At 38.7% G+C, this 10,020-nt stretch overlaps 2 long non-coding RNA genes across 3 annotated transcripts; one reads left to right on the forward strand and one right to left on the reverse strand.

The window, feature by feature from the left end:
- Positions 1-4,073: 4,073 nt before the first annotated feature.
- LOC122295103 lies at positions 4,074-5,119 on the reverse strand. Of its 2 annotated transcripts, none has more exons than XR_006237857.1 (3): positions 4,823-5,119; positions 4,417-4,723; positions 4,074-4,270 (listed from the first exon to the last, which is right to left on the reverse strand). It is a non-coding gene; the product is annotated as an uncharacterized LOC122295103 (long non-coding RNA). The 2 variants fall into 2 exon arrangements; XR_006237856.1 differs by having other exon boundaries at positions 4,449-4,723; positions 4,823-5,117.
- Positions 5,120-5,426: 307 nt separating this feature from the next.
- LOC122295112 lies at positions 5,427-7,521 on the forward strand. The gene is made up of 3 exons (XR_006237860.1): positions 5,427-5,684; positions 6,089-6,207; positions 6,315-7,521. It is a non-coding gene; the product is annotated as an uncharacterized LOC122295112 (long non-coding RNA).
- Positions 7,522-10,020: the final 2,499 nt, after the last annotated feature.

Here is a 10,020-nt window from a genome sequence, read left to right on the forward strand (position 1 = left end):
GTGAATCTCCTCGTACCTTCGTCCCCGCGTGCAAAGCGGTGACCATGTGCCCGAATCTCCTCCCCTCCTTTATGTGAAACTAATCTGCCCCAAAATCTCAAAATCGACCGTGTGCAGCTCCTTCGTCTCCTCGTGCCTTCCTTCCCACAGCACTAGCCTCCCGTGCATTTCCCCACAATGTGTCACTCCTCTCAAAGTGATTCTAGGGCAAAGCCCTGCTTGATCCTCTCTCTCTCTCTCTCTCTCTCTCTCTCTCTCTCTCTCTCTCTCTCTCTCTCTCTCTCTCTCTCTCCATCTCTTTTTTTCTCTGTGATTCTAGGGCAAACACAGCAATCAAGGATGTAGGTAGATTGGAGCCGTTGCATAGTTTGCAAGTATTCAATTAATTTGAAATCTACAATCTGGACCAACTGAGATTACATTTATGCTTATTCTCAAGTAAAGATTTTAAAAAAGAAACCAACTATGCTTTTCAATAAATTTTTTTTCAACTCTATTTCAGGAGCAGCAGACTGCTGGAGAATGAAACTATGTACAGACAAGTAACAAAAATAAACTTCTTGATACATATCTTTCTGATGTTCATTCACTTGTCCACCGCAATTATTTTTGTCAGAAATTTACTGTAGGTGGAGCTTTGAGGTTTCTTTCCACCAGCTGACCACCCTGTCCCATCTTATCGTGATTATCATCCTATAAAAATGCAAAATACCCTCGCAGATCATGGTGTTGGGAGTCCTGATGTGCACTACAATTACCAAATGCTGAAAGAAGATTCAGACATTACCTTGCACTTGGGGTATTGTTCTTTCCTTTAAATTTATCCTCGAACTAAATTTCAATATGATGTTACCTCTCCAGACCTTTTGAAGAAAACAGATTGTTTACAAAGTCCATTCAGAGATTGAACGCAGAACAATATCTTTTGTTTTTTGGAAAGTTTTGCAAAGCCTTATTTGGCTACATGACTCCTTTTGCTTTGTGGATGTTTCTTGTTAAGAGAGCATGCTAGCCTAAGTTGCAGAATATGTTGTTTTCAAAGAATTGATTAATTGTTTTGCCATTGCTGCCTCCTTGCCTGTAATGTTGTAGACATGTAAAAGGTTGGGTTCTAAGGCAATTATTATTTTCTGGTTAGAGATTTGATTTGAAATATGTTTTTTCTACTAACTTTTCACTATTCAAAGTCTACTACTTCAGAGTCTCGTACTTACATTTGATTCTTCCCAGGTTGCCAATTGATGTTTATAGCAAGATAAAGGAACAGAGACTGGGACTGGGATCCTTTCCAATGAGTTAGGGCGCCGAAAGGCCATTTTCTAATTTCATTATTCCTGGGCACCTGCTCATCTCCTTTTGATTGCAACATAACAGGCGAAGCTGACTTCATAGAGTTGTCTAGTTTAGCAGTTTTTGTTAATACACCTTTCCATGCCATGTAAAAGGAAAAAAGAAAAGAGAGAGAGAGAGAGAGAGAGAGAGAGAGAGAGAGAGAGAGAGAGAGAGAGAGAGAGAGAGAGAGAGAGAGAGAGAGAGAGAGAGAGAGAGAGAGAGGAGAGATTGTTAGGATTCCTAGGTTGGTGTGATAAAAGATGTTCCTTGTAAGGGGTTTGGCTTATGGGGATGCAAAAATTGTAGCTAGTTTTTACCAATTTTTATTGCAATTCTAATACTAATTGTAGTATTCTGTATTAGTTTGTCAAAAGGGGTCTGGTTATTTTATGCGCTTCCAAAATTTATACATTTTCTGTACAATTTTTATTTTTTTTCGAAAGCAAGTTTTTTGTTCAATAGTTATTCTGAGTTGAGAGTCATATCCCTGAAGTTCTAAAATTCCTTCCTCTGTTCTCAAAGTCATAAGATGCTTGAAATGGTCTCTGAAATTATTAGTAGATGCTTGAAACGGTCTTTGAAATTATTAGTTAAAAAAAGATCATTTTCTTATTTAAAGAAAAATTCTGATAGCATTTGATCAGTTTAGATCAATTCCAATTTTATTTCCTTCATTTATCTGAGTGTTCCCTGGATTTGTTTGTAATTACCAAGCGTTTGTTGCTTAAAAAGAAAAAATATATATGTATGTATATATACGAGCCCCTGGAAGTCACGGCACCTGCCTGTTTTTTCTCCCCTGTCGCCGGTTGCTTTCGCAGCCCAGAACCGCCGCTCTCCGGCAGCGTGGCCTACACCATCCACCCAGTTTTCTTCCCCTCTCACCGGTGAAGATCCCCACCAAGTTTTACCTCTATCCGAGCCACCGTTAGCCACCACGAGCTCCTCCAAGCCATACGATTTTTCACCAATTCCAGCGCCGTCGCACCACCTCCAGCCACCATCTCTTCACAGCTTCTTCCCCTACCTCTTGCCGACCAAAACCACCCATTTCCGGCCTCGATCCGTTGCCGGAGTAGCTCCCACGAGCTCAACTCCGTTCAGCCCCTTTTTGGCCTTCGACCGCCATTTCCACCACCACCCACGACCAAAACTCGTTTCCCTTAGTTTCAAAAACATCCTTTTGCAGGTGAGCAATCTTCTGGTTAGTAAAAAGTTCAGACTTTTCGGTGGGGTGGAGTGGATCTTGAAACTTTGGCAGAGAGCTGGGTTCGTGAGCTTCAGAGAGAGAGAGAGAGAGATATGAGAGAAGAGAGAGACAAAGAGAAGAAGAATCGAGAAAAATAGAAAAGTAGAAAGAAAAATATAAAGCAGCCAACCTTCTGACACAGTTACTAAAGACCAAAAAATCCTTATATAAACGGACACAAAGGAAGAAAACAAAAGGTTAAAAAAGTAACTATGCAATAAAAACGGAAGAAAAAAAACGGAACACAACAATTCACTGCTCATTCCTGTAGAATACTGTAGAAGCGCGATAGGCGCTTATTATCGCGCTTATTATTATAGATAGATATAGAGAGAAAATCTCCCCGTAGGCATATCCTTTCTTCTCTAAAAAACAGCATCCAATGAGAATGTGCCACATAGACACTATTTTTCAACCTTGTGGTCGCATTGTAGAGAAACTTTCCATTTTCCATCTCCCTTCCCCCCCCCCCCCCTCTCTCTCTCGAGAATTACTCTTTAGTCTCTCCCTCGAGCCCAAGCCCCACCCACTCCATCCAAACATGAAAAATGCAACAAAGTGAGTCATCTTCACTCTTTTGATGATTCAGGGAAATCAAGAAGTCATCTTCAAAGCTACTTCTGAGTTTCTGCCCACGATCATTGAGGGTTTTTTTTTTCAATTTTAATTGCAGTAAAATGCAAACCAAATATCGGAAAGATGCATGTACGATGGACTAACAATGAACTTTCTTATATTTTTACTTTTAGGTGTACAAAGCCTTGATAAACGAAATCAATTCTATCCCAGGAGCAAAGGTGGAAAACTGGTTGTTCCTCCATATTCTTTCTAATGAAAATGTACAGTAGTCTACCAAAAAGTTTTTAGACGGAGCTGCGATTACCAAAAATCTTCCCTAGATTTCTTTCAAATGTTAGTGTGAAAATTTTTGAGTAGAGCTATGATTTTTGTATTTATAGAATACAATGCAGTTTTTGTAAGATCTAGATAAAAATTGAATGGGTAAGCTCAATGGGAGGGAGGGAGTGGGTTCCTGAGAGAGAGGATAGAAAGACTGAGGAAGGGAGGGAGGGGTGATGGGGCGCTCGACGAGCTGCGACGGACTGGGACGTGCAGCGGAGTGCAAGGGATAATACCGAAGTGAATTTGTTCTCTATTTTTCTAACGTATTGGACTTTGCTATCCCCTATAATGTGGTTCATATGGTATTTAGATGTGGGTTGCTCACGTGTCTATTTGTTATTTGTTGCCATTAAGGGACTGGGAACGGCGTACCCGTCCAAAAGAGGGCCTCATATATATATATATATATGAAAAATTCTATGTGCAGTCATTTTTGCGGACTCCTTTGTGTACTCCAGTGATATGATTGGTTGTGTATTAAAAAAAAAATTAATCCAGCCAATCATATCAGTGGAGTGCGCAGGAAGTGCGTAAAAATGACTGTATGTAGCATTACTCTATATATATACACACATAATGGGAACCAATATTACAGAATCAACACGCCTTCAAACTTTACAAACAAAATATTACAGAAGTTGCTCTTGCTTCCAGTCTCGAAGGCAATCAACCAATTTATTTCTTGCATCTAAAGTCAACATCGCTTTTGCCATGCATGCGACCTTCTCCCCATATTGCAAGAGATCAACATCAGACAGCCTAAAGATTGCTAACTGATCCTTTCGTCTGTTCACAAGTCAAGCATCTCAAAGTTAGAACCAAGCTAAAATTAACCTCCCCCGACCCACAAAAAAAAAAAAAAAAGAAGAAGAAGAAGAAAGAAATAAAGAAAGAAAAGAAATACAAAACAATACAAGAAAAAATTAACGAACTTATGAAAAATCTTCAGTTCCTCGGGCATTACCCATTTCGATTACTCTGTAACCTTGTTGTAATAATACCAGCAAAAGACACTTCGGCTATAGCTCAAAACAATTACACATCAAACATTGAAAGAGAAAATGAAGAATTAAAAAGAATCCCAACAGTATAGTAAATGGAAAGTGACCAGAACAGGGAAGAATCAAGGAGTACAGTATCTCCACAACTGCCTTCCATGACTATGAAGATTCAGATTGCTGGAACTTGGAAATGCACCTCATATGATGAGAGCATGCTGCTGCCTCGTGTTTCTGGAAACTGCATATAATGAAACAGGGCAATTTTAGGCTCCCAAGTCTGGCATCATAATACACAAAGTCTACAAACCAATTCGTCCAAACAGTTTGGCATTCTCACCCCTTCATATTTAAATCACAAGTCTGATGATCAACAAAAGACATAAGGCTAAACAGCCATGTAACTGATGCAACCAATTCAAATACCCAGCCCTTACACACTTCTGATGAATCCAGAATATAGTTATAAAACCACCATGGAAATTGGCCAGCCCTTCAAATCCTAGCAAATTTAGTCTACAAATATGCGAATACTCATAAATCAGGAGGAAGCAATAATCAGTGGAAATTGCATAGAAGGATCCATCCGACGGTCAGAACTTCCCCCCCCCCCCCCCCAAAACAAACAAAAGTTACACCCGAGTCCCAATCATATTCTTTATAAAATAAAGTAAATTAACTAAATAAGCAACGGCTAGGAATTCCCTTATCGAAAAATTAGTAACCGTAGAGAAGGATATTATTTTGGCCGTTGTATTTCATATTTACTTTAAAACTAGTAACGGCTAGTAATTTCAAAATTTAAAAAACCCGTTGAGGCTACAATATTCAAATGAAGGAAACATAGGGGTTGGAATTCTCGTATCTTCTTCATTTCGTTTTTTTTTTTTTTTTACAATGCTTCTCCATAATTGCAAAACTCTGGGCCTGTAGAGAGAAAGAAACAAAACAACTCAGAGAGAGAGAGAGAGAGAGAGAGAGAGAGAGAGAGAGAGAGAGAGAGAGAGAGAGAGATTGTGGTATAGAGGTTCGAAGAGTTGGAGACGACTCACTACAGATGCTAAAGAAGGAGAGGCGCGCAACGGTTGTCTCCAAATCTTTTCGTCGCTGTTGTCGAGTTTTAGAGGCATTCTTTGCTAAAACTCTCAATGGAAACAACAAGAGATGGCCACAGGAGCAGTTGTTCCCTGCAACAGCAAGAGGTACTTCAGATTCCTTTTCTACATCTCAATTCATCTATGTTTGTTTACTTTTTGATCTGTTAGTTTTATGTGAAATTTACATTGGCTTCGATTTCTTTCGCATCAATGGATTGAATCTGCAATAGGCTTTATTTTATGATATGATTTAGTTTTTTTATCTATTAGCTAAAGAACTCTCGAGAAATTCTATCTCACAGGTGAGATAGAGAAAAGGTTTCGATTCCTTATATACATGCAATTCCATGATATATGAAGCCTATAGCAAGGCTCTCTACAACAAGCTAAACTTACGTATAAAACAGAGTATACATAGCTGGATTTCCTAACAAAGTTTTCATTTGTCTTGCAATTGTCCCGGTGCATTGATTGCGGAGTGATATGGTCCTCTGTTTTGCTATTGCTAGAGTCACAATATCCAATGGCGAGATAACGCTGTCATTAGCTGGACTTGAGACATTTGGATTTTAATTTCATTGAATCTAAAGCGGAGTTTTCTTTTGGAACCAATTTGGATTATGGATTCGTAAGTGTTTTTTAATCAAGTTGATAGAACCATATAGATTTAGTTTCATTTTATTCTTTTTTCGTCAAACGTAATTCCTAATTTTCTCATTACATTTTCTCCTTGAGGGATTGCTGAAAAACATTTTGCTCTGGCTGCCGGAGTCCCGACTCCGTAGCGCAAAGAGAGAGTGAGAGAGCGCTTATTATTCTACTTCTTCACACGCCCACAGGTCGATCTAATTTTTCCTTCTTCTCGACTCACATATTTCATGGCAATGATTTCCATAGAAGTTTTTGTGATTAATTACTATTCTGCCAGATTCATATATCCAAGAAACGTATAGGTGTTACCTTTGTGATAATGTTTTTTCTAGTTTGTTTTTTTTTTTTTTGTTAATTCTACGGGACTGTTAATTCATTTTTATCATAGACTGTTTTTGTTTGTTTTTTGAATTTTCTTGTTGCAACGAAAAAAAAAAAACTACACACGGTCATCTGTTTTGATTCTTTCCTAAACAGGTGTTTTTTCTATTTTGAATCATTGAGAAATATCAAGCTAAAATAAATCTACGAGTGTAAGTCGAAAATGGATGCTATGTAGTAAATTTAACTTTCTTTTTGAATTCTTTCATATGTTCCATATACCCCGAAGGAGTTTTTTACAGGGAAATCAACATCTGAGTGTTGGGACTTTCATTTGCTGCAGTCATGAAATTTAAAGCTGAACAAAAAAGGGTACGAATTTCTCAGTAAATTATTGCATGCTCTTTTGTGGATTAATTGCTCGTCTATTGCTTTGATGTAGTTTGGTGACATTATTTAGCTCTCTTTTTTCAACCAAATCTTGGTATTCTTATTTTTGTGTGGATGATCTCACGAAGTGAGGAAGTATATGCATTGCCATGCAGAAAAAGGGACTGAATTCATTTACTGATTACTTTAGTAGTATGGGTCAACTTTGGTGTGATTGATGTAGCACGAAAACGATATAGAATAAAACTTTTTGCCGATACAATTCTTTCACAGCCTTGGTTTTTGTTAGAACCAAAGGATGTGCACCTAAGTTTAAACATTTTCGACAAAAAAAAAAACAAATGGTCCAGTTTAATGTCTCTAACAATGAAATCCTGAATAATTAATTTGTGTTTCTGCACACTTTTCTCCCCTTTTGATTTTGTATTCAGTAGACATAAATAATTACTTGATTAATATGAGATCCTAAAAGGATAAGTAAACTACATAGTTAAGTATTTGGATGATATGTACATGTTCTACTCTCTCTCTCTCTCTCTCTCTCTCTCTCTCTCTCTCTCTCTCTCTCTCTCTCTCTCTCTCTCTCCCCGAGTTGTATTTAGGAGGAATTCCAATTAGTTGTAATAGACTCTAGAGGTGCTTTTTTCAATACATGTACTACTTTGCAAGGCAATTGTGTTTTTCTTTATTTTTTGTTTTTTGCATTACAGCGTAAACCTCATCATCTAATCTCACATCTAATCTCTCATTTCATCTCATCTCATCGCATCGCATTTCTCATCTCGCATCGCATCGCATCATCTCACATCACATCATATCTCATCTCATCTCATCGCATTGCATCTCTCATCTCACATTGTATCTCTCATCTCGCATCGCATCTCTCATCTCTCATCTCTCATATCATATCATATTTCATCTAATTTCATTTCAAATCTCATATCTCATCTCATCACAGCATCTCATATCTTATATTTTATCTCATCTCATATTATATCATATCTCATGTCACCATCTCATCTCGTTTCATTTCATTTCATCGCATCACATCTCTTATCTCATCTTATATCATCTCGCATTGCATTGCTTCTCTCTGTTGTGCCTCTAGCCTGTCCGAAAATCACACAAAATAATTTTAAAGTGGTTCAGCAAATTGCCTACGTCCACTGGAGCCTCTTTTATAGAATTTGTACAAGATTTACAAAAATCTACAAATTCTCATCTCTCCCTCACGTCCCTCTTTCTCTGTTTTTCTTTCTCCCACTGCCCTTGATCTCTCACCGCAGTGAGGATGAGTTTTTCTGCACACTTAAAGCTCTCCTATTTATAGGAGAGCAGATCACTACGTTGCAACAATTTGCTGCATGATGCTTGGGGAGGTGTCTAACAATACAAAAGCACCGAACGGTGCCTAATAAGCCAAAAGAGAAACGGTGCATGTTTCTCACACACGTAGGGTGGCTTTTTAACAATCACCCCCTCCACCCAAGTGTGCCACACCAGGCTGCTTACAAATTAATTCATTTTTTCAAATGAATGCACCTATTTCTTTGACATGAGAGATTTCTGCTATCGAATACGCTCTAATGCATCATCTATAGGTACGTCTTCAAATGGATGTCAAAATGCTTCTCCAAATGCATCTTCAAATGCATTAGCATCGTCTACATCCACGGAGCTTGCAAGAGATTTTCTTCAGAGGAGATTTACAAGTGCTTCACTGCACCATCTCAACTCTCTAGGATTCTTCTTTCACTCGAGTCCATGAGTCCGCACTCATGTACACCTTGAGCAAACTGAGCTTCACTCGAGCCACAACCGAGCGAACAATTTGCCTGGTGCCTTTACAGCTTTCAAACCAGGCTCCATAATCCTACAATCACACCAATCTCCAACAGGATATAGTTTAAGGTAGTAACCACAATGGAAGTCTGATCGTCTTGGCAGCCATGTGATCATCAATTTTAGGTGTAGATATCTATGGAACATCTGACGTTTTGTTCTCATCTCTCACACCTTTGCTTCATGTCGTGGTCTAGGTAGATTTCTTCATGTCCTTATCTAATTCAGATGACTATTACCACAAGCCAAAACCAATGAATCATTCGTGACCTTCCATATTTTTTTTTTTTGAGAAAACACTACTGAATGACTGTTGTCTTCAAGCTGTCTTTAACAGCATTGTGCACTGCAAGAAATACAACGCCATGTATTTCTTCAGTCACCATATTCACAGCATCATTCACAACTTTCTCCTGATTTTAGCAGTCTCTTGTGGTCTGTCTTGCCACAAACTCGAGATCTTGCCAGAATTTCTTCTGCGCACCTCCTCACCTAGGATAAGATCTCTTACATTAAGAAACTTCAACTTCGACTTCTTTGCAGAATTACTCATAGCCATTCTCATGACCTCCCAACCTTTTAACCACAACGCCAAATGCTATTGGGCAACAATAGTACCTTCTGCCTTTTCTGAAATTGAATTGTTTCTTCATGACATTGCTTTAATGAATTTACCGTAGAAATGAATAGTACCTCACTAAGTCAGTTCCCAGGAAAGATTGGAGGATCACAATGGACACACTTAAAATTTCCAATCTCCTAGATAGAACCTCCTTAGACTGTACGTATCCACACTACCACACCAAAGCTTCATCTGCACTTTGTTATTTGCAACTGGCTTTTCAAAGAAAGCCACAATGAGATCCGATGCGGTTCTCCTCTTAATAACAATATGCTCCATTAATTGTATAACTGCCAAAACCTGCTGATATAACAAGTTAATTAGCATCGTCCAATGATCTGAAATTTGTTCCATCAAATTTTACGATCCCAACTGGCTTAAATCAAGCCCAAACAAACTGAGTCCGGCAACATTGGACTCCAGCTGGTTGACATCAAGCCCCAAAACCAATGAGTCTGGCACGACTCCAACTGGCTGCGATCAAGCCCTAAACACATGAGTCCATCATGACTCCAACCGGCTGCGATCAAGCCCAAAACAAATGAGTCCATCATGACTCTGACTGGCTATGATCAAGCCCACAACTGATCTGCAACTATGAATGGTTCAGATCGA

Source organism: Carya illinoinensis, chromosome 2, assembly GCF_018687715.1.
Source record: "Carya illinoinensis cultivar Pawnee chromosome 2, C.illinoinensisPawnee_v1, whole genome shotgun sequence".
In the NCBI taxonomy this organism is placed as follows: Eukaryota; Viridiplantae; Streptophyta; class Magnoliopsida; order Fagales; family Juglandaceae; genus Carya; species Carya illinoinensis.